Raw genomic sequence first — 26,524 nt, forward strand, 5'->3', positions numbered from 1 at the left:
TGCACCTAAAACACACAAACATACATCCTCACTCTCACAAAAACACATTTATGCATACACATATACATATAATATTGAATATTGAATAGTGAAGATCAAAACCTACAATTTCCAAAATTTTAAGGTCACTGCTTAGTCCTACTTGAAGTTATCCTAACAGGAGTAAAGGGGCCATTTTTTAAATGTATTTCATAAATTAGATATATTCTGAAGCTCAATATATAAAAAAATAACTAAAAAAAAAAAACAGAAACATTTGAAGAAAAACAAACCCTGATCAAAATTAGAAAAAAACTTTCAGATACCCCCGTTATTGGTGCTAATCTGGCCCCTGGTAACTGGGCAGCATTCCTTTTGTGAAAACGTTTAAATTTTCACTGATTTTTCAAGATAGCGAGCTGGTCTAAGGTCACTGAAACCCAGACAAAGGTTGTCCAGATAAATGCCAAAGGGATGACCATTTCGCCCAGTTAAGTTTTTCTTTCCAAATCTGTGATTTTTAACATAACTGCAGCTTTACAATGACGTTAATTCAAGTCCCCCAAAAAGGCAAGCCATCCATGTAAGACAGCATTATTGATTATTACTAATACATATACACACACACACACACACACTCAAAGATGACTGATCTTCCTACCACAACAGTGCCTTCATACCTGAAATTTGACCGTATACTCCAGACTCAATAGTTTTGAAGGATTGAGGACTCACTGCCATGGCTGCACCTAGAACACATAAGCAAATACATTTAGATTCATATATATCTATATATATTTATATATCTACCTATACACTTTATATCTCTATAAACATATATACAGTGATAATACATTACCCAAAATGATCTTTCCATTCCCATCAAACTGTAATTCAGTGTTCTCGTCAGTAAGCTTTCTTAACTGCTTCACAACCTTATTGTTCCGTGCAACATTTTTATGGTGCAAAATGTTTCTTTCAAGGAAAATGTGGGATGATGGTTTCATCATGTTTAGGAAGTAGTTCTTCTTCTTCATTTCTGAAAAGAGTTGCTCTGCTCTCTGGCTGTTTATCTTTCCTGCAAGTTCCGGGACCAAGCCAATCTTCCTCAAGGAATCCTTAAGATCCTTACTATTATTTTGATGGAACACATCACATAAAAGATAATGTACACATGAACCAGTAACAGGGTGACCATCTTGATCAGCTGGTTCTTTTCGGTGATTAAGCCATGGCAAACTGACTTCCAATTCATTTTCAGATGCCTTCTTGATATTTTCCTCCGATGGATGCAGTAATCGACCTTCAAAAGGATGAAAGAATTTTTCAGAACGATGGTTTGCATGGGAGGCCAGACCCCTTGGGTAGTCGTACACCGTAACATTTGGTACGTGTTTCCATGAAAGCAGGAGGTCAGCATAATCGCGAGGGCTCTCTGCTCTGATATTAAATTTTACAGAGTACACAACTCCACACGGGCAGGTTATAACAGCCCAGCCACCTAAAGTGAAAGACATGTCAACTCAAAATCCACGAATACTCAATAAGTTTGTATCTATACATTTCTATCACATTTTAAAATCGACAAAATCACTTCACCTAAATTTGAAGAAATTTAAACAGCAAAATGGTTATGTAAACAATAAGTTTTATCAATATTTTTATGCCACCCTAATTAACAATTGTACAGTTCAACTTACCAGATGCACCCCACACTTTTTCAAACACCTTGTTGTAGGTGACTCTATTTGACATCCTTTCTTTAAGTCGGATGATTAAATCCATCTTAGATCCTTTATTATCTATTCCACACCCCTTACATAGGGCCCTTATTTCCTCAGTCTAGCCAAAAAGAACAATGGCAACAAAATTATTATACATGACAGAACAAAATATCTTAATTACTATATTAGCAAGATGAAACCATACCCGGAGATTCAGCAGCTCATCAGCAAGCCTTTCTTCTGTAAGTGGTATGTCATCCTCAGTTGAGTCTTGTGAAACATGAAGCTTAGCATACTCTGTATTGAGAACCATGTTGGATGACCTAGTATGAATGCCAATCCATGGAGCCCAAAAGCTGTAGCTTGGGTGGACAATGAAGGGGTTCTTTATCCCACCTAATAATGAAAGGGAAAGAAGCTAAACTACACTAAAGAAATAAGTAAAAGTCTGTATATCTGAAAAGAGGTGCTAGACATAGCCTACTTGTATAAAAACCCCTGCTTATCATCTCTACTGTCACTGCCTCCCAAAACTTCTCACTATCCACAAGGCCATCATAATTTGGTGGAGGGGGGTCAATTTCACTCACTACAATCAATCAATAAAATACAAATATAGAACATAATATTTAAAAGTAGGATGCATTTAGATTAGATTCAGTTACATTGCAATTTATGAATTAATGCAATATATGTCCATAACATAAGGTTTATGTAAATATTTCTTAAAATATATAAATAAAACAATTTGTTTTTGATTGGATAGAAATATTTTCTAAATAAATCTAAGAAAATAGTTACAAATAAACATTTTTATATATAAACTAATCTATAATGTATAAAATTCAATTAAAAGGTATACATACGAGGCATGCCGAAGGCTCCCTTCTTGTGCAGATCCATTATGACTACACTAGGGTAGTGCCCACAGGTAACACAATTGTAACTGTAATCTAGTTCTGTCATGGCCTCAAAGTGCAAATAAGCTTGTAGGACAAGTTCATGTTTAGGGAAAGGACCACCTTCAGTTGCATGTATTATTTCCATTACCCTACTTACAGCAGTACTATTCTGAAATTAAACAAGGTAAAAAATAGAACATTGAAGGAATGAAATCATTAAAAATGACTTAGAAAGTTCATGTAAAATTTATAGGAAAACAATGCATTGGGATTATGACATACCTGTATTGAGTTTCTAAGGAACATGCACAAGTGCAATGATAAAAGAATGTGATCATTGAAATTATGTATCCCATCGGACCACTCTTGGTACCTATATGTCATTCCACAGTTTGGGCACTGTCTGTAGTAAGTAGATATTCCTAATAAAGTAAATAAATGCATGAATCTAAAATATCCATTACATATCCAAGCACATTAATGTAACAAAACAATAATTATACATACCTTGGATTACACCAGAAAACGTCAGTATCTAGGCATCTTTAGTAATGAGTCTTGGCTCACATAAGCTTTGGGTTCTGCACTTCGTACATTTCAATTCTGTGGGCACCAGATGTCTTGGAAAGGACTGGTTGGACTTTACATCTCTTGAATGATCTAGTAAGGTCTTGGGAAGCTCACCAGGAAGTTTTTTGTGTGCCATCATGTAGTGGATCATTTCTTTGATGTTAGAGTCAGATGGTGGATAGCTGTCGTCATCTTTTTTTTCTTCAGGTGATTCAGGAGGAACTTCCTCCACACTTTTTACCTTCTTGAACAACTCTTTGTGATGGTGAAAGAGATGCCACTTTGAAACAGCCTTGTGAATACAGGATTTCCTTGGCATTGAGCAAGGGCAGTGCCAGGAGTTTTTCTTAACATCATAGGAGACCATTACTCGGCCATATCTGCTGTAATAGAGCGTTTTTTTTCAAACACAGACACGCACAATTTGTTAAGCTGGTCTCCTAGTTGTACAGAAACTGACAATGGAACTCCTTCTGCCTGAGATTGCTTCTTCAGATTAATTAACTGGTGCTTCCTTACTTCTCCAAACCACTTCTGGTCAACCATCATACACAATGTTTCTTCGGCAAGATCAGTCTGTATTTGACCAACACGTGGACAATAGGATAAAGACTTCAAGTGGTCACACTCAAATGGCTTAATGCCACTTCTGTGTGCAAAGTCTCTGGTAATGCAGCACTCATCCAATTCACACTCAGACCTTTGTAATTGCCCCCAGGTATTTTTCAGGACATGGATTGGAGTAGATACACCATGGAAAGACTTTTCAACAGCAAAAATTCCATTTTTGTCGTCAACACACTGGCATCTTAAATACCTTGTGGATGATACAGTCTCTCTACATTCAGTGTGTCGTCTCTGGATATGCTTTCTTAAGTTGTTTTTTAATAGTGTCAAATTGCAGTGCACACACACAACTGTTTTAGGCTTCACAGCAGAAGTCCTCTGACCTTTTTTTTCTTTTACTGGACAAGTTGCTGGAAACAACAACATAGTTGAAGTTCAGTCTTTACTTCTGCACACTAATGATCACTGTGCATACTGCCTACAGCAGGATTAGGATTGCAGCAGTATAACAGTTTCTTGGTTAAAAGTGAGTTATCATATCTCGTACATTTGCAGTAATCTACCATTGCTCCATATCAATATTTCAAATCAAATCAATATTTTAGCCAATATTTTCAGTAGATGCCCGACTACAACTTCACTAAACACTATTTATATTACATGCCTTCCATCCAGCAACTGTGATGAGCTTTGTTTCTAATCTGAAAAAGCACAAAGACTAAAATTCTGTACATTTTATCACAAATTTAAGCAATAAATGCCGTTTTGACTATTTAATTTGGTATGACAGCAGAGGTGCTTAGAATTTCCAAAAACTGTACTCTACTCAGAGTACTTCTAGAAATAATTACTGAAGGCAAAGTAATAATCTTTATAGATACTGGAGTAAGAGTAAAAAAATATCCATTGAAAGAACTAGAAATAGTTTTTTTTTTTTTTTTTTTTTTCTGAAGAAAAATGTGCATGTACCAAAAATATTTGTAAATGCCTCAATACCATATTTCATTGTGCACCATTAAACCATGATATTTTCCGACACTGAAAATCTCATACCACTGCAACCCGGAGTAGTACAAGTTTACTTACTCTTGACATTTCCACACTGAAGTTCTGATTCAGCTGTAACTGCTGGCTTGTTCATATCATCCATCAGGTTTTCAGTCTCCATGTTTGGAAGAGACCCTTGAAGCAATAAAAGTAATTACCAGATAGAAAAGATCACTCCACATGCAGAGGATTAACAAATATGTGATATTTTATTTTTGTCGAGAAGTCTGACCTCTGTTTGAAGAAGCTGAAGATATTGATGTGGGATCTTTTCTTTTTGCTGTGTCACAAATCCTATCCACTTTCAAGGCAGGGCTCTCTGGAATGCAGGATTCAGCTCCAGACCTCTTTGCTCCAGAGTTGTAGACACTGTACTTGTGCTGTTCACTCAGACCCACTAGATACACAATCAACAAATATTCATAATAATTCTTGAAAAATTATCAAATGATTCAAACATTGAGAATTCAGCAATTTATTGCTCAAATCTCTAATTGAAATATTTAAACAGCTTTAAGATATAAAAAGACATTGCTATTGTCTAACAGAAACGGGTCAAGATTTAATTACCTGCGGGTTCTTTATTCATGACATTCTCAATTTGTTTGTCGGATGTAGTGACTGTAGTAACCCCTGGTTCACCAACATCACGAGGTTCAGGGTGGGTTAATATGTGAGTCATTAATTGGGACCTATTAATAACAGTCTTCTCACAAATGCAGCAGTGAAAATGCGGCCTTTCTCGGCACTGGCCACTGCATTTGACAATGAGGAAATCTGAAAATGCATGAAATAAGCACATTACCATGCCAACTTAATTTAATCTAACGTTAGTTATAGCAATTGTTTAATACCAATCATACCTTCATACTAAATAAATAAAAACAATACAAACCTTTGTATTTTACTGCGGCTTCAAAATGTCTACGAACATGGATCTGTACCATGTGCGAAATACAGTTCGTAAACTCACAAAATGGACACAGTTTAATAGTGGACTTCATATAAACCTCTTGTTCTGCTCTGGTTACGACGGTGTGGTGCTTCATGTTTGTTGGAAAATATAAAATCTCACATTTTCTACAATAGGAAAATAAAAGAACAGTTAATTTTATCACCTGAAAGAAACTGGGATATGCTTTTCCACATTCGATTCTCGAACATCGTGTAAAATGTTAACATATGTACACAATCAATTTTACTCACCTCATGAAATCAACGTCAACTCCGTGGAATAGCGTTATTACTCTGCTGCTGTAGTTGCCACCGTTCTGTTTGTTTCAACGCAAACTGCCCCCTGCTGGCTCGGAGCAAAATGTCAAAGGCGGGGAAAACAAATATGGGCGGGGCGACACGTGTCGCTCCGCCTCAAAGTGTCGCCCCGCCCCATCGTCCAGACTGCACTCTGGGGTTACTCGAAATATTTCCAGCCCAATGACAATGAAAACCCGCCCAAATGGAATGAAAACTAGCCCAATTTTTCAGATTAGACAACGGTTGGATTCCCACAAAGGGCCTTAAAATTTGTTTATATAGGTTTAAGTTTAAAGTATTAGCCTTTTGTCTTACCCAAATTCTTAATATCACACACTGTTGTTTTTTTATACACAATCTCATACAATAAAGGTCAAATAAGAACATATCCTCTCTGATATTTTCTGACCGTAGTCAGAAGTACTAACTTGTACTTACTTTTTCTCTTCTCAGCACTTCTCTCATGCTTTTCTCTCCAGATTTGCGGCTGTTCTGTTTACACACAAGCATCAATATTAAAATTAACACACTGTTAAACTAAATTAACATACACTGGCTTTTATCAATAAAATATCCACCTTGGAAATTATGATCGAAAAAACTGTCAGTTATTTCTTAAGTGAAAGTAAACAGTTGAGGGAAAAAATGGGATGTGAATGATATTGGATGCGTTCATGGTCTCTTAAAGTGGCCGCGCCATAATTTAGCTACTGGCCTCTGTAACGTTAATCCAAGAAAATGAAAATGAAAATCACTCACTGCTCTTGACTGAATTTCTTTGTAGTTTTAACAGTCAAACCAAAAATTATTCAGAAACCAGATATAATTTTTGATATATATATATATATATATATATATAGCAAAACTGTAATAATGTGAGAAATGTTGAAGGTGTCTGAATAAATGTAGGTTTGATTGTATATTTAATTTTTACATTGAAGACTATCCAGTGCTATTATTTGGTTTCTGTACCTTGACACCTACAAACTTGAAAAAAAAACTTAAACATTGGTGTGAAACAGGAATAAGGTTGTTTGCACCTTGTGCAATGTGGAATTAGTTTACAGCTTTTTCAAGCACTTTGTGAAACATTTTGGAAACAGGAGATGAGCCCCTTTTCTAATGCACCACCTAGCTTGATAAACCCCTTCTCAAAGACTTACTGTTTGTCAATTTTATTTGGGTAACACATATTCTGAATGCCTTCGGCAGAATGAGCCATTTTAATTTAGATTAATCTAGATTAATTTCAAGATCACAGTGAGATTAATCTAGATTAAAAAAATTAATCTATGCCCACCTCTAATATTTTGACAAAATTTGTATGTATTTGTCGGCACAAGAGCAAAAATAATCAAATTCGATGTTCTAGTGTTTTGTGACGCCTTTCTCTGCACGAGCCCTGAACACCACAACAGCGTGGTGTTGAATTGGGCTCTTTCACATCTTTTTGTTTGTTCAAACTGCGATTTGCATTTGTTCGTTCGGGTGCAGGAGGAACTTCGAGGTGAACTTCGCAGAAGAGAGCTCGGTTCAGTGTCGCTGTCCGTGATACGCGGCTCTCTCTCTCTCTCGTGCGCACCTAACGGCACGCGCTACTCTGTTCAGCTTTTCCGCGTCTTGTGTTTGGATGCTTTTTTAAATCGACAAGCGGTATGGCTTAACAACACGTGAGAAAGATAAGCTTTCGTGACGATGCGCAGCAGTGGCCCGTCAACTGTCCTGTCATCTTTTTAGGCTGTCCTCAGCGAGTCAGTTATATAAAATATCAAGGTGAAAGTCATCATAGCTTGCTTAGTATAGACCCAGCTCCCAACCCAACTTTGAGAATAGATTAACGGTGATATTTGTTTTATCGCCCGATAAGAGTCTCGCGTTAACGCAGCATAACGGCCCACCACTAATATTATTACAGATATGCTTACTGGGTGAACTTGAACACTTGTCCCTTTGTTTTTGTTGTTGTTTGTCTTCTCTTTTTTCAGAACTTTTCACAACATTTTCTTCTTAGATGGTCTAACTGCGCAGCCTCATTTTGATTACAGATTTGAACAGAACCATATACAATCTCGGGGCTGTTTTATTTTAGACATTGGTGCTCTCTTCCCCACCCTTCTCAGGTGGTGCTGAATAGATTTCAGCAGTAAAGAGAGAAAGCATCCGTGGTGATGAATCCTCATTATATTTAGCAAAGAATTCTGCTCTAGCCTGTTTCGTAGCTTGTCCTTTATCAGTGACATTTGGGAAAATGAACGCTCAACTGCTGTATTGCTGAATGGTAGAGCAAGAAGAAATTCCCAAGATCTTCAAAGTTTTTATCACCTGCAGTATCTGTGTATGCAGAAACTTCTACCCAGAAGTCCTCTGTTTTGCCATCCTCTGCATCGTTCCAGAGTCTGAATTACTTCTCCACTGTTGATGTGCTTTTCCTACATCTCCCTTGAAGAGGTGGAAAAAGGGAAGATCATCAATCCTTGGCTTACTTGACGACAGAGTATGACTCGGTGACAGGAATTTGAGAACCTCTAACTGTTTAATGTTATCTGGAACTCTCTTCCTAATTTCCTTAGATAACTCTAGCATGTAGTCCCTGCACCTGCGTTTCATGTCCTGTTCAGCTAGGTCACTTATTCCATTGGCTTCAAACAAAGCAAGACGGAACTGCACCCCAAAGTCTACGGCAATAAGTGACAAAAGATTCCCATCAGAAAGGTTAAACTCCACGATGTCTTGCCAGCTCTGGAATGTCTTCGGCAAACCTATGCGCTCAAGCAGGGACCGGTAAAATGTTAGAAGTTCCGTAAGAAGTTTTGCAGGATCAGGTTTGTCAAGTTGAAAGATTTTATTAAGTCTGTTTAACTCTGACACATTTGGTTGGAGGAATTTCGGGTATATCAGGTTAATATTGTCACTATACATTTGGTACAGCAGTTCCGCAGCATAGCTCCTCTCACTGTCTTTCCTCAACTGAAAATGCAACTTAAGCTCCACATACTGTGCAAGGATTGTGCAAAGTGCTAATGATTCGTGAGAGCTTTTTGCTGTAATATCTGATGACTATACACAGTTGTTTTTTGGTCGTGACATAAGTGTTCTCATCAACAAATAGAGAGTATGGACCACTTCCTACATCCTCCAAAAGGTCTTCATGTACTACTGGTCCTATCACTAAATTAATTAGTGCTGTGCATTTCCTTCAATGTAAACGAATGCTTTTTTTCGAAATTTCTTCCACAACACTTCCTAAGTGGTCAACAGTTGAAGTGCTTGAGTGACAAGCAACATGGGCAGCCAGCTTCAACTCCGCCTCTTGCACAGGTGAATTATTTCTTAGAAAGGAACTGCCTGTGTCAAATAATGTTCTGGCATTTGAGAAAGGAGCCGTATTATTTTAGTTATGTTTTTCAGTCGCAGCATGAGCTACCAGATCACCGTGGTGAGCTCTTACTTCACATTTGCAATATTTGCAGAACGCTTTTCTATAATCATTTGGAACACTTCGAATCCACTCCTTTAATTCTTTCTCTGTCTCCCATTCTTTGCGATACTTCTTTCCATACTTTCCCCATGTGATATCGTCCATATAAATCACCACCACATGTATTGAGTTGAAGTTAATACTTTACTTTCTGTTTGCAGCAGTTACAGCAACAGACATCAAACACTGCTTCCACCTGGCACCTCTTCTTCCATCCCATTCGTGCCAAGATAGAACCCAACAACTTAGATATACAGATGACACCTAGTGGTTACTCCAGGATACTACACCCCCTCCTCCTTAAGCTATCAATTGTAAATTGTTTTTTTTTTTTTCAATACTATTACCACCAATATCACCAACTAAATACTAATAACATTATTTACAAATATAACACTGTATAACAATCACATTCTTTTTTTTTTTACAAACACGTTAACAACTACCAGTTAGATTGAATTGATTGTCTTTTACTGACTTGACTTATGTAACATAGTCTTTCAAGTAAGCTGGAGATCGTCTCTCTCTTGCAGACCTTCTCAGATTCGTAGGTTGGTTAATTTCTTTTTCTACAACAGCCAATTCTAGCGATTGTTCTTTCTCAAGGGCAGACATCTCCTGATCTGCAGGTGTTTTGACAACATCCGCACAAGGCAATGCAGAAGTGTCACCATCCTGTTCACTCTCTGCGGGTAGTATAATCTCCAGCATCTCATCTGTACTACGATTTCTTATTTGATCCACATGTCTTTTCACGGTTTGTCCATGCCCCAGAGCAGTCTTATATGAAAGAGGTCCTGTACAACCTTCCACCACTGCAGGAATCCATTTAGGTCCACCAGCATAGTTCCTCACGTACACTGAATCTCCAACTTCAAAACTTCGAAGTTTGCAACTGTTGTCATGGCCTTCTTTTTGTTTCTGCTGTTTTTTCAAAACTTTGAACTTCACATCAGGAATAAGTAAGTCAAATGCGGATCTCAACTTCCGTGACATTAGCATTTGAGCAGGTGATAACCCAGTTGTTGCATGGGGAGTGATTCTATAATTAAATAAGAATCTTGCTACTCTTGTCTCCACAGTGTCACCTTTCATCTTTTTCATCCCCTCCTTGAAAGTTTGAACAGCACGTTCCGCTAGGCCGTTTGAAGAAGGATGATACGGAGCTGAAGTTACATGTTGAATACCATTTCTCTCCATGAAAGTTTCAAACTCATTACTGGTAAAACATGTTCCATTGTCTGATACTAACATTTTAGGTAATCCATGTGTACTGAAACACATTCTCAATTTCTCAATTGTAATTTGGGAAGTGGCCTGCATCACAGGATAAACTTCCATCCACTTAGAATGAGAATCTACCAGAATTAGGAACATTCTTCCTAAAAAGGGCCCTGCGTAGTCTACATGAAGTCTTTCCCAGGGTGAGCCTGGCCACTCCCACGGGTGCAAAGGAGCTTGAGCAGGTGCCTTTCTGAAACTTTGACACACCTCACATTTCTGAACCACTCTCTCTACATCCTGGTCCATTCCAGGCCACCACATGTATGATCGGGCCAATCCTTTCATTCTGGACATGCCGGAATGAGTCTGATGTAACTGTTTTAATACAGCCCCTCTACCTTGTGATGGTATGACGATTCTCGCTCCCCAAGTCACACATCCATCTTTTACACTGAGAGCATCTCTCCTGTGATGGTACGGTAACACATGTGGCTCTACTTTCTCAGGCCATCCCTTTAAGAGGTACTCATGTACCATTGCGAGTGTTATGTCGTGTGATGTCCACTTCCGAACCTGTGCTGCACTCACAGGCGAACTGTCCATTAAATCCATCATCAGCACTTGATCATTAGTGTCATCAGGTTCTGCCTCACTTTCCTGGCTTGTAAACAATGTTATACTGATATGCTTGTAACATCACAGCCCACCTTTGCACTCTGGGTGAACCCATTTGAGGAACTGCTTTTGTTTCATTAAACAAATGGATCAATGGCTTATGATCAGTGCAAATTGTAAATGCACGACCATACAAATACTTGTGGAATCTAGAGATGCCAAAAATCACAGCCAAGCCTTCTTTGTCCAGTTGTGAATAACGTTTCTCCGCTGGCGTTAGTGTCCGAGACATGAACCCAAGAGGTTTCTCCACCCTTTCTCCTTTTATACGCTGCGAGAGCACTGCACCAACCCCGTAGGGTGAAGCATCACAAGCCAAAGTTAGTTCTGAATCTGATGAATAATGAGCTAGCACCTCTGCTGATTTTAGTAGAGCTTTAGATTTTATAAAAGCTTCTTGCTGTTGCTTTTTCCACATCCACTGAACATCTTTTCTCAGCAGCAGATGTAGGGGGGCCAGCAGCGTTGCCAGATTTGGCAGGAACTTGTTATAATAGTTAAGCAGTCCCAGGTATGCTTTAAGCTCTGTGACATTCCTTGGTTCTGGTGCTTCTTCAATGGCTTTCACTTTACTTCCCAAAGGATGTAGACCCTGTGCATCTACTCTGTGGCCTAAATATTCCACCTCATCTGCCAGGAACACACATTTTACTCTTTTCAGTCGCAAACCAGCTTCTTCCAGTCTCGACAGCACTTCATCCAGTGTCTTCAAGTGACTTTCTTGGTTTACGCCCGTCACCAATATATCATCCAGATAAACAACTAATCCAGGAATACCTTGCAACAATCCCTCCATTGTTCTCTGAAAGATAGCAGGAGCTGAAGCCACTCCAAAGGGTAAACGATTATATGTGAATAACCCTTTCTGTGTATTCACTGTCAAGTATTTCTTGGAGCTTTCATCCATGATAATTTGTTGGTATGCATGACTCATGTCCAATTTTGTGAACTGCTTTCCTCCATCCAATAGAGCAAAAAGATCTTCCACCCTAGGTATTGGATAATGTTCCAATGTTGACACTCTATTGACTGTGAGTTTGTAGTCACCGCATAATCTTATACTGCCATCTGATTTCAAGATAGGAACAACAGGTGCTGCCCACTCTGAATAATTAACAGGTTATATGATCTTGTCCCGTAGCAGTGGATTAATCTCTTCCTCCACCCTTGTTTGCAGGGCATAAGGCACAGATCTAGGTCTAAAGAACCGTGGTGTGGCATCAGTCGGCACGTGAAGAGTAGCAGCAGTACCCCTTAATGTCCCAAGCTCCTCTTTGAATACTTCCTCATGCTTGGATAGCACCTGTTGTAATGTCATCACCTCTGACTGTATCAGCTTTATCTCACTCCATGGTAGTTGAATTTCTTCAAGCCAGGCTCTGCGTAGTAAGCATGGTCCTGTTCCTTTGACAAGTGGCATTTTCTTTTCCTGCTGCTGGTATTTTACTTGTACATCAGCCACACCCACTATCTCTACTTGCTCTCCTGTATAAGTTATCAACTTGATTTTTGTACGTCTCAGTTTGGGAGCTTCTGAATTGTTTCCAGATATCCTTGTACATTCCCTCATTCATTAGACTGACACTACACCCTGTATCAATCTCAAAGTTTACCAATCTGCCATTAACATGCAACTCCGCATTGATGGGTTTCACTTTCTTCAATGCATCAGTTTTTACACATGCCAAAGTGAATGTTTCTTCAGATTCATCACTCTCATTATGTTCACTTACATTGAATGCCCGATACGGACGCACACCTTTTCCCACTTTTTCGGTTGTCGCGTGTCCACTCTGTTGGCTTTTGTTGCGACAGGCTCTGGTGATATGTCCAATTTTCCTGCACACATTTCACTAGTTCACGCTTACATATAATTAGCTGAGGTATGGTATGCGTATTTGGCGTGCTGTCCGGGGAAGGGCTCCGAGCTCGGGAATTGCCCGAACCTAGAGTACCCCCCCTTCCCCGTATATTGTAAAGTGAACTTGAAGTGAGGAGATGGGGTGGAGGAGGGATGCTGATAAACCGTCAATGGATAGAGGTAAGTCAGCGATATTTATACTGTGGGATTGATTACTTGATTGTGGTTCACCTGTGATGATTAGGCTAAGTATCTGATGCGCTCCTCCCGAATCTTCATTGATAATTACATAACATTTATCCTTCTTAAATCTACATTCGTTAGCTTTGTGGTTTTTTCCGCAGCATCTGTGACACTCTCTACTTTCTTTTTGTTCACCAGATTCCCCTCTTTTCCAGTGATCCGGTTTCCTTTCTTTAAACATGATGCTGTTACATGCCTGTACCCCGGATTTATTTTGTAAATCGAGCACATTTTTGCTTGGGGCTTCAGTAGCTACTGCAATTTTAAAAGTAGTCTCAAATGTCAGATTTGCTTCTGAAAGCAATCGTCTCTGAATCCGATCATCACCTATGCCACAAACAAGACAATCCCTCGGCATTTGATCTAAAGTTGCTCCGTAATTACAATCTTGTGCTAAACAACGCAACTCAGCTACATACTCTGTCACAGTCTCTGTCGGCTTCTTTGTTCTTGAATCAAATTAAAATCTCTGTACAATCTCACTTGGCTTAGGATTGAAATTATTTTTTAACATCATTATCAGTTGCTGATAAGTCTTTTCACTTGGTTTCGTAGGGCTCAGAAGATTTCGCATCACACTGTACATTTGTGGTCCCACAACACTTATGAGAATAGCTCTTTGCTTACCCTCATCTTCGATTCCATTAGCCACGAAAAATTGCTCCACTATTTCCGAATACTCTTACCATGTTTGAACTTTTGCATCAAATGCTGCTAGTGAGCCAATAGTTCCTGTAGCCATGGTTAATCAAGCTTCTTCTCCCCCTCATCACAGTTATCCGCACTCTGCTCCTTTTCACAATTTCAATCTGTTGTCAACACAAGCTTTCCGCTTCATCCTCGTCGCCAAAATGTGATGTGATGTCCATATAAATCACCACCACATGTATTGAGTTGAAGTTAATACTTTACTTTCTGTTTGCAGCAGTTACAGCAACAGACATCAAACACTGCTTCCACCTGGCACCTCTTCTTCCATCCCAATCGTGCCAAGATAGAACCCAACAACTTAGATATACAGATGACACCTAGTGGTTACTCCAGGATACTACACCCCATTTACTTGACATTTTAGAATGCTGCTTGTTCATCCACAGACAACCGAACCGACGCTTCTGACTACAACGCTCTCTTGATGTGAGTGACGTGATGATGATGCTTGATTTGTGATGTCAAAGCACATGTGGCGCGCGCCTACTCGCATCTCGCGAGAAGCAGCGTTTGTTGCCAAGTACTATTCATTCCCGGGGATCAACGCCCACTAATAAAAGGTTCACTTTTATCTTTATCCACAATTATTTTATTTTAATTAATTTTTTTTGCGGCCGCGGTACATTATAAATGTAGCCCAAAAAAAAGCAACCCGCAACTCCGTATTTTTTCCCGCAACTCCTTTTCTAAAATAGCCAAATTGTGCTGAAAACCGCTACCCTGGCAACGATGGTTGGGCTGAGCCCCGTTTCCATGGTGATGTTCTCCGCTCCAGTTCAGCGCGTGACCATCAAGTGTTTTCAAAATATATTTCAATATATTTAACAGTGCTTCAGACATGATGTCTAATATTTCTTCACTAGTTTATGTTAATGGCTTCGTGGTGCGAAATAAAAGTTTTTTTCTGCTAAATTTGGACTAAAGCCCATCTACATTTATTTTTGGGCTAAATTTGGATTAAATTTTTTTTTTTATAAAATAAGAGACGTTAAATGTCACTTTTTTGTCTTAATTTGGACCAAATCCGATGGAACAAATGAAGACCAATTTTCAACATCGCTTTTTGGTCTAAAAGATGGCCATGACGGGCCGTCTTGATTTAGACCAGAATACGACGTCCAAATGACGTCCGGTACTGGCTTGGTGGGAATGACTCAAATGATTCGCGTACCCGCTCTGAAGTTGCGATATGACTCAAATTATTCGCGGGCCCGCTCTGAAGTCCTGATCTGACTCAAATGATTCGCGAACCCGATCTGAAGTCCCGATCTGACTCAAATGATTTGCGAACCCGATCTGAAGTCGCGATCTGACTCAAATGATTCGCGGACCCGCTCTGAAGTCGCGATCTGACTCAAATGACTCAAATGATACGCGGACCCGCTCTGAAGTCGCGATCTGACTCAAATGACTCAAATGATTCGCGGACCCGCTCTGAAGTTCCGATCTGACTCAAATGATTCGCGAACCCGATCTGAAGTCGCGATCTGACTCAAATGATTCGCGGGCCCGCTCTGAAGTCCCGATCTGACTCAAATGATTCGCGAACCCGATCTGAAGTCGCGATCTGACTCAAATGATTCGCGAACCCGCTCTGAAGTCGCGATCTGACTCAAATGATTCGCGAACCCGATCTGAAGTTCCGATCTGACTCAAATGACTCAAATGATTCGCGGGCCCGCTCTGAAGTCCCGATCTGACTCAAATGATTCGCGAACCCGATCTGAAGTCCCGATCTGACTCAAATGATTCGCGAACCCGATCTGAGGTCCGGATCTTGACTGACTCAAGGCCGTTTGTGATGCTTACTTATTACTTATTAGTTATTTATTTAATAACCTTGATGCTGATTTGCTATTCAAGAAACATTTCTGATTATTACCAATGTAGAAAACCTTTCATATTTTTGTGGAAACTGTGATGCATTACATTTTTCAGGATTCACAGATGAATAGAAAGTTCAGAACAACACCTTTTATTCGAAATATAATTGTTTTGTAGAAGTAATTTTTTTGGTCACTTTTGATCAATTGAATGCATCCTTGCTTAATAAATGTTTAAAATTTTTAATTATAAAGTGTAGATATATGAAGTAATTTGTGAGATTTGTTTATCTTGTACAAAATCAGATCTTGCTTACACAAACTTTAAAATAAAATAAAATTTTGGGAACTTTTTAACACAATATAAAAAATTTAACTGTTAATATAAAATAATTTTATTAGCACATTAGCATTTAGTCTAAGAAGCCTTCAGTCTAGATCTACAAAGAAAAGGCCAAGAACATACACATCACAGGATATGGCACAAACAATCCCAAAGAGTATTTCTAAAGGCCCCAAACACACACACACACACACACACACACACACACAGATCTGTCAATGCAGATTCTGCTCTCTAGCGGCCAGCAGCAGCACTGTACATTTAATTAGGGTCAATAAATGATAGATAGATAGATGACACTATTTCTCTCTCTCTCTCTCTCTCTCACACACACACACACACACACACACAGCTGGAGATGCATGCTGCAGAAACACTTTAATAATCCATTTCAGTTCGACTCTGAGGTGTATTTGACATTCACTGAATCTGTATTCGAGTTGTGTATAATAGAGATGATATTGCACATAGACAGATACAGCAGGTCACGTCTGAAAACAGGCTTTAAAACTGACAAAATAATTATTAAAAAATGTCTTTGTTTGTGTTGAAAAATAAATGTCAGAGTTTGATGGTTAAAAGGCACATGTGCAACAGGAAAATAAATATATTCAAAATAATTAATAAAAATACTTTACAAATGTAAAAATATTAGCCTTAGTTAAAAACACAACATTTTAAGTAGAAATGTCAGAAACTTAAAAATAGAATAAATTTTAAATGGAATTCGTACAGTATTATGGAATGATCTGTAGTTAAGTAAATACATCTATAAATATTCATAAACTCTCTATTTGTAAATATTCCCACTTCCTCTTAAGGATTTTCCCACACATTAAATTACATTAAATTAATTTACGGTCACACTTTTTTCTAGATTATTCCTCTGGCTCAGAGTTTAACATCTGTAAACATACATGTTCGCTCTCTATTACATCTGGCAGTTAAATAATCGATTTATTAATTAACAAAATCAGTTAAATGTGGCACAGACAGTGTTTAATGTTAATTTGACTGCAGCTGCTTTATGAACTAATGTTATTTTCAAATATTGTGTGCGTGTTTAAAAGCAGAAGTGATGTGAAGAACGAGACCGCGGTCGTCACTTCGTCTTCCAGACTTTGTTTAGGACCTTCACAACCTCCTCGTAGATGATGAAGACGATGGCCACGTCCAAACACACTCGGTCCAGCCGTGGGACCGTGCCCTTGTAAAACCTGCACACACACACCAACACATTCATCACTGAGCCACAGCCATAACAACATCCACTGCTCGACTTCAATATATCATCAAAAACAGACTCTGTTTCAGCTAGCTGCCCAGGCAACATTTAACATTTCTCAAGTCAAACTGAAATAAAAATGATAAAAAAATATATATTTAAAAAATAATAAATTACTATAACTTTATTAAATTAAAATGTTAAAAGAAAATATCAAAATAAAAACTATTTACATTTTTTTATAAAATCTATAATAGTATCTCAGTGATACTAGCACAGATAAATCAGGGGTTCTCGAACAATATCTTTTTTTGTCAGCTGAATCCCTTTGACCTAAAATATTTATTTAATATACGTTATTACTATAATTAAGTTTTATAATATATTATAATATTTCAGGAATTTAACTGTCACACACACACACACACACACACACACTCTCTCTCTCTCTCTCTGTCACACACACACACACACACACACACTTACGCCGCTGGTCCTTCATGCTGCATGATCTTCAGGGCACAATCCATTGTGTTTTTATATTTATGAGCTTCCAAACCCTAAAAAAAAACACATTTTCATTAAAACTTCATTTCCAACAGAAGTACTCTAGTACACACTTCACCTTAAAAACCTTTTTATTTTATATTAGCAAGTTAATTACCAACATAGTGCTACAATCTCAGCTGACTGAAAAAAAAGGACTGAAATTTGGGGCAAGAAACCATAAATATCAAGAGCTGCTTATTTTATTTAGATTTCTAATATGATATTGATTTGTTTTCTTGTTTCTTCTAATATTTTGTTTTCCTGTATTTTTTTTATTTATTTTATACAGCACTTTCTTATTTTTTTTAGTGCTTTATAAATCAAATTCTGAATACATTTTAAATAAATGTGAATAATAATCTTGATAACTGATCTGTGCACCTGCATTCTGGTCTTGATGACGTCCAGCGGCGTGTTTCCAAACACACTCGCCGCTCCTGCGATCGCACCGAACGCTCCGGTGATGACGGGGTTGATGGATTTGTTGGGATTGTCACCTAAAACACATCCAGAAAACACCCAATGTGATCGGATGAGACTCTTTCTGAGTGTTTTATATTCAGTGTGATGCTGCAGACTCTCACCCTTGTACCAGTTCCTCAGAGAGGTCATGACGAAGAACCGGATCGCCTGATTGGATCCCTGTTTGAGGACGGTCGCTGTGAGGCCTTGATACGTCCCTCTGATTCCTGAGAGACACATTCAGAGCATCACTTACTACAAACACACATTATATACATCCCATATGCACTTTAAACTCTTTTCAGTGAATTGCAATTTACAAAGATTACAAACTCTGAACAAACATTTTATATCGTTTCCAATACTTTCAATTATTCACATACAAAAAGGTTTGTTTGTTTTTTTGAGAAAAGTATACTGGAATGATAGACTATGCCAAAATAATCCAAAACTTAAATACAACATACTATCATTTCTAAAGCAATTGCTTGCTAGAAGACTTTTTTTTTCATTTGACTTATTTGTATCTCCTAATGTAAAATGAAAGCCTGAAATGGTCCTGGCAAAATACAAGTAAAAATAAATAAATAAATAAATGATGGTGAATTAAATGTAATGCATAATGTTCAGACTGTCATTATCATGATGTGTATAAAGTATTGACAGAAAGACTGAAGTACAGAGCAGGAAATAAAATTAAATGAAATAAAATAAATAAAGTAAATAAAATAAATAAAATAAATAAAATAAATAAAATAATAAAACGATGAAATGATTCGCGGGTCCGCTCCGAAGTCCCGATCTGACTCAAATGACGCAAATGATTCGCGAACCCGCTCTGAAGTCGCGATATGACTCAAATAACTCAAATGATTCGCGGGTCCGCTCCGAAGTCCCGATCTGACTCGACTCAAATGATTCGCGGACCAGCTCTGAAGTCGCGATATGAGTCAAATGACGCAAATGATTCGCGAACCCGCTCTGAAGTCGGGATATGACTCAAATAACTCAAATGATTCGCGGGTCCGCTCCGAAGTCCCGATCTGACTCGACTCAAATGATTCGCGGACCAGCTCTGAAGTCGCGATATGACTCAAATGACGCAAATGATTCGCGAACCCGCTCTGAAGTCGCGATCTGACTCAAATAACTCAAATGATTCGCGGGCCCGCTCTGACTCGACTCAAATGATTCGCGGACCCGCTCTGAAGTCTGAGGTCGCGATCTGAAGCTCTGAGGTCGCGATCTGACTCGACTCAAATGATTCGCGGACCCGCTCTGAGGTCGCGATCTGACTCGACTCAAATGATTCGCGGACCCGCTCTGAGGTCGCTATCTGACTCGACTCAAATGATTCGCGGACCCGCTCTGAAGTCCCGATCTGACCCAGCAAAAACTCGTTGAAAAGTGAAAGATGAAACGATGTCTTTTTCAGGTCGTGAAAAGACGTCTATAAAAAGACGTCAAAATTACGTCTAAATATGGTTGTAAAGTTAAAGTTGAAAGAAGTCTTTTCGGACCTAATAACAACCGTGCATTATTTTTCATATTCCTAATTAGTGAAAATGAGACAATTCACAGTATATTGACACATTTATTGACACATTACATCTTTCATGTAAATTCTTGATCACATCTTAAGCCTCCTTTGATTAAACAGACCGTAAAAACAGTAATATTGTGAAATATAACTACAGAAATAATTGTTGTGGATGCAGTGTAAAATGTAATTTATGCCTGTAAACTGAATTTTTAACACAATTACTCCAGTCTTCAGTGTTACATGATCTTCAGAAATCATTATAATATATGATTTGCTGCTCAAGAAACATTTCTGATTATTATCAATGTTTAAAACAGTTGTGCTGCCCAATATCTTGTGGAAACCAGTACATCAGTAATTTTTTTAATAGAACTTGCAAAAGAGTAGAATTTATTTTGATTTTTTTAAATCAATTTAAAAGTCTTTACTATAAACTTATCAAATTAATCCATCTTTCTGTATAAATATAATTTTTCAAGACAATAAACTATGAACAATTATAACCACATTAGAACAACCAAAAATTTAAATTCTGTCATTAATTTCTTACCCTCATGTTACCCCAAACCCATAACACCCTTTTGTGCAGAACACAAATGAAGATATTTTTTAACAGATGCCTTGTGTACGCAAAAAACAACAACAACAGCAAAAAAAATCTATTCAGAAATTAGGAATCCCCAATGGATTTTCTCAAAAGCACCAAAAGCGCCAGCTATCACGCCAATGCAACACTGATGCATCATGCTGCTTGTGTGAATGCGTTATTTTAGATTTAAAAAAATTCTCAGATTTCATTAAAAAGTTCTGCATTTATGTTTCAAAGATGAACAAAAGTCTGGCTTGGAACAACGTAAAGGTGAGTGATGAAAATCTTTGGTTTAACTAACACATTAGGTAAATGGTTTCCCACAGGGGCACCAGTAGATCTCTGCCTGATCTCTGATCTTCTGCTTCTTCTGCTCCTTCCTCCATCCCAATTCTGGATTAATGAGCCACGGCAGATGTTTCCACTTTGAATGCTTTAGCCTCACTGTTTTTTCTCCAACATCTAAAGTGAGAAAGAAAACAGTAACTAAAATGTAAATTAATAATACAAAAACAATGGTTGTCCTTGTCCAAAATGTACAAATTAAAGTGTACTCATTCTTCGGGAGGGATTATTAACTAATTAGTATATCAGGGGTTGTCAACTCTGGCCCTTAAGGTGAGACTTGGGTCTCTGCAGAGTAAAAGTGGGCGTTTATGATTGAGTGTGTGTTTTCAAACTGCTGGGTGTTTCTAAATCATGCAATCAAAATGATCCCCCTTACCTAACCCCACCCCTAAACCTACCGTCACTACGTCAGCCAATCAGGTATCATGATCTAAAAACACCCTGATCTGGTAACTCCCATTACTTTCCTGCAGAGACCTTTGCTTGGCTTAAGGTCCACTGTCATGCAGAGTTTACGTCTCAATCAGCTTCACAGTTTGCCAAGTTGTGAATATATTGTGTACACAAAGATGAGAATAAAGCACTTTCAACACACTGAAAAATAAGCAATATTAAGTCACACATGCATTTTCTTGTCTTCTTATTATTCCTCTTCCAATAAGTTACAATTACCTTGTGTTTTAATCAATGATTTTCAGTCTCTGAAATAGAAAAGATCTATCAATGATGAACTATTATTTACCCCGTTTGTATCTGCGAGGTGTTCATTACACATTTCACCTGTGTGTTAAGATCAGTAATTATAACTGTCGAATGTCTGACTTGACTCAATGTATTCTGCCCCTAAACATATGATTAGACTATCAGTCAAATATCACCAAGATTTTAAAATTCAGATTCGACTATGAAAAACCTTAGTCGGGTCACCCCTAGTAATTTCACAATGTTAATATTTTACTGTATTTTAATCAAATAAATGCAGCAGTGGTGAGTATAAAATATTTATTTTAAATACATGATAAATCTGACCCTTAAACGTTTGAATGGTAGTGTATGTTTGAGGTATTACTTACTAGTCATATGTTTCATAATGTCTAAAAATGTTCTTCAGCTGGATACATGCACGGCCTTCAGCATGGAAGAATCTAGAACATAAACAATCTGTCAAAGCCAACAATATTTATCATACAATGCCAGGTTTATTAGAAATAAACAATAGCAGAGGTGAAATGCAGAAAAGAAAAATAATTTACAGATTATACAAACAAATTAAAAGAAAAATAACAGAATTTAAAGTTTTAGGTTTACTAACCGAGTAATACTCTTACAGTGTGGACATCAAAATAACTAACAGGCAAACAAACACACACACATATTATGAAAATATTATGTAAACACACACATATATAAGAAAATTACAGATTCATGCTGATGTAGGCGAAATATATTGTGAAAGATGCATATAAAGTTACTCTTGTAGTTAGCATTACGGTGCTAACGGACTTTTTCTGAAGACACTGCCCATTTCTATAAAGTACATTTTCAACAAAAGCGTGTCATTTACATGAAAGAAAGTTTCAGGGACCCTTTTATGTAACATTTGTGTAATTTAGGGATTAAACTTACCTGAAATGAGAGAAAACAACCATGAGAGACAGCTTCCGTTCAGCTGCTTGACAGTTGGGCTGAGCCCCGTTTCCATGGTGACGTCCTCCGCTCCAGTTCAGCGCGTGACCATCAAGTGTTTTCAAAATATATTTCAATATATTTAACAGTGCTTCAGACATGACGTCTAATATATTAGCTCACTAGTTTATGTTAATGGCTTTGTGGTGCAAAAAAAAAAAAAAAGAGTTAAATTTCGCTTTTTGAGCTTAATTTGGACCAAATTCGACGGACCAAACGAAGAACAATTTTCAACGTCGCCTTTTGGGCTTAATTTGGACCAAATTCGACGGACCAAATGATCTGATCTGATCCAAAAGATTCGCGAACCCGCTCTGAAGTCGCGATCTGACTCGACTCAAATGATTCGCGGTCCCGCTCTGAAGTCCCGATCTGAGTCGACTCAAATGATTCGCGAAACATCTCTGAAGTCCCGATCTGACTCAAATGACTCAAATGATTCGCGGGCCCGCTCTGAAGTCCCGATCTGGCTCGACTCAAATGATTCGCGGTCCCGCTCTGAAGTCCCGATCTGACTCAAATGACTCAAATGATTCGCGGGCCCGCTCTGAAGTCCCGATCTGGTTCGACTCAAATGATTCGCGGTCACGCTCTGAAGTCCCGATCTGAGTCGACTCAAATGATTCGCGAAACATCTCTGAAGTCCCGATCTGACTCAAATGACTCAAATGATTCGCGGTCCCGCTCTGAAGTCCCGATCTCGCTCGACTCAAATGATTCGCGGCCCCGCTCTGAAGTCCCGATCTGGCTCGACTCAAATGATTCACGGTCCCGCTCTGAAGTCCCGATCTGGCTCGACTCAAATGATTCGCGGACCCGCTCTGAAGTCCCGATCTGACTCAAATGACTCAAATGATTCGCGGGCCCGCTCTGAAGTCCCGATCTGACTCAAATAATTCGCGGGCCGCTCTGAAGTCCCGATCTGACTCAAATGATTCACGAAACCGCTCTGAAGTCCCGATCTTGACTCAAATGACTCGAGGCCGCTTGTGATGCTTACTTATTACTTATTAGTTATTTATTTAATAACCTTGATGCTGATTTGCTACTCAATAAAACATTGATTATTACCAATGTAGAAAACCGTTTATATTTTTGTGGAAACTGTGATACATAAAAAATTTTCAGGATTCACAGATGAATAGAAAGTTCAGAACAACAGCTTTTATTCGAAATATAATTATTTTGTAAAACTATTTTTTTTTTGTCACTTTTGATCAATTGAATGCATCCTTGCTTAATAAAAGTATTAATTTCTTGAAAAAAAATTTTTTAATGTAAGTGTAGATAAATGAAGTAATTTGTGAGATTTGTTTATCTTGTACAAAATCAGACCTTGTTTTACACAAACTTTAAAATAAAATAACATTTTGGGAACTTTTTAACACAATATCACAAATTTAACTGTCAATGTAAAATAATTTTATTAGCACATTAGCATTTAGTCTAAGAAGCCTTCAGTCTAGATCTACAAAGAAAAGGCCAAGAACATACACATCACAGGATATGGCACAAACAATCCCAAAGAGTATTTCTAAAGGCCCCAAACACACACACACATACACACACACACACACACACACACAGATCTGTCAATGCAGCACTGCACATTCAATTAGGATCAAGAAACGATAGATAGATGACACTATTTCTCTTACACACACACACACACACACACACACACACACAAACACACACATGTTTGTTTTTGTGAAAAGTGGGGACATCCCATAGGTGTAATGGTTTTTATACTGTACAAACTGTATATTCTATGGCCCTTTACCAACCCTACACCTAACCCTAACCCTCACAGGAAACTTTGTGCATTTTTACTTTCTCAAAAAAACTCATCCTGTATGATTTATAAGCGTTTTGAAAAATGGGGACATGGGTTATGTCCTCATAAGTCACCCTCTCCTTGTAATACCTGTGTCATACCCATGTCATTACACACACACACTTACGCTGCTGGTCCTTCATGCTGCATGATCTTCAGGGCACAATCCATTGTGTTTTTATATTTATGAGCTTCCAAACCCTAAAAAAACACATTTTCATTACTTCTCCAACAGAAGTACTCTAGTACACACTTCACCTTAAAAACCTTTTTATTTTATAATAGCAAGTTAATTACCAACATAGTGCTACAATCTCAGCTGATTGACAAAAAAGGACTGAAATTTGGGGCAAGAAACCATAAATATCAAGAGCTGCTTATTTTATTTAGATTTCTAATATGATATTGATTTGTTTTCTTGTTTCTTCTAATATTTTGTTTATATTTTTTTATTTATTTTATACAGCACTTTCTTATTTTTTTTTGTGCTTTATAAATCAAATTCTGAATACATTTTAAATAAATGTGAATAATAATCTTGATAACTGATCTGTGCACCTGCATTCTGGTCTTGATGACGTCCAGCGGCGTGTTTCCAAACACACTCGCCGCTCCTGCGATCGCACCGAACGCTCCGGTGATGACGGGGTTGATGGATTTGTTGGGATTGTCACCTAAAACACATCCAGAAAACACCCAATGTGATCAGATGAGACTCTTTCTGAGTGTTTTATATTCAGTGTGATGCTGCAGACTCTCACCCTTGTACCAGTTCCTCAGAGAGGTCATGACGAAGAACCGGATCGCCTGATTGGATCCCTGTTTGAGGACGGTCGCTGTGAGGCCTTGATACGTCCCTCTGATTCCTGAGAGACACATTCAGAGCATCACTTACTACAAACACACATTATATACATCCCATCATATGCACTTTAAACTCTTTACAGTGAATTGCAATTTACACCAAGAGTGACGAATATGAGATGAACAAAAATTTTATATTGTTTCCAATACTTACAATTATTCACATACAACAAGAAAAGTTTTTTTGAGAAAAGTATACTGGAATGATAGACTATGCCAAAATAATGCAAAACTTAAAGACAACATACTATCATTTCTAAAGCAATTGCTTGCTAGAAGACTTCTCTTTTTTTTTTTCATTTGACTTATTTGTAGCTCCTAATATAAAATTAAAGCCTGAAATGGTCCTGGCAAAATACAAGTAAAAATAAATAAATAAATGATGGTGAATTAAATTTAATGCATAATGTTCAGACTGTCATTATCATGATGTGTATAAAGTATTGACAGAAAGACTGAAGAACAGAGCAGAAAAAAAAAAAAAAAAAAAAAAAAAAAGGGATGCAAATAATAAAACGATGAAATGATTCGCGGTCCCGCTTTGAAGTCGCGATCTGACTCAAATGACACAAATGATTCGCGGACCCGCTCCGAAGTCGCGATCTGACTCAAATGACACAAATGAATCGCAGGCCCGCTCTGAAGTGCCGATCTGACTCGACTCAAATGATTCGCGGACCCGCTCCGAAGTCGCGATCTGACTCAAATAACTCAAATGATTCGCGGGCCCGCTCTGACTCGACTCAAATGATTCGCGGACCCGCTCTGAAGTCGCGATCTGACTCAAATGACACAAATGACTCGCGGACCCGCTCCGAAGTCGCTATCTGACTCAAATGACACAATTGATTCGCGGACCCGCTCCGAAGTCGCTATCTGACTCAAATGACACAATTGATTCGCGGGCCCACTCCGAAGTCGCGATCTGACTCAATTAATTCAAATGATTCGCGGGCCCGCTCTGACTCGACTCAAATGATTCGCGGACCCGCTCCGAAGTCGCGATCTGACTCAAATTAC

General features: G+C 38.2%; 1 protein-coding gene across 4 annotated transcripts in view; it reads right to left on the reverse strand.

Moving 5' to 3' along the window:
- The window catches only part of LOC127963465 (uncharacterized), a 42,350-nt gene that overhangs the window by 5,940 nt on the left and 9,886 nt on the right, over positions 1-26,524 (reverse strand). The window contains exons 2-4 of one of the 4 annotated variants that reach the window (XM_052563394.1): positions 25,402-25,506; positions 25,199-25,314; positions 24,211-24,841 (exon numbers count right to left, since the gene is read on the reverse strand). The exons of 1 other annotated variant lie outside the window; for it this stretch is intronic. The gene's annotated coding sequence lies outside the window, so the exon portion shown is untranslated. Of the gene's footprint in view, positions 1-18,645; positions 18,673-18,759; positions 18,865-24,210; positions 24,842-25,198; positions 25,315-25,401; positions 25,507-26,524 lie in introns of those variants that run through there. 2 more of the 4 variants (XM_052563396.1, XM_052563397.1) reach the window with 2 other exon arrangements.

Source organism: Carassius gibelio, chromosome B8, assembly GCF_023724105.1.
Source record: "Carassius gibelio isolate Cgi1373 ecotype wild population from Czech Republic chromosome B8, carGib1.2-hapl.c, whole genome shotgun sequence".
Classification (NCBI taxonomy): Eukaryota; Metazoa; Chordata; class Actinopteri; order Cypriniformes; family Cyprinidae; genus Carassius; species Carassius gibelio.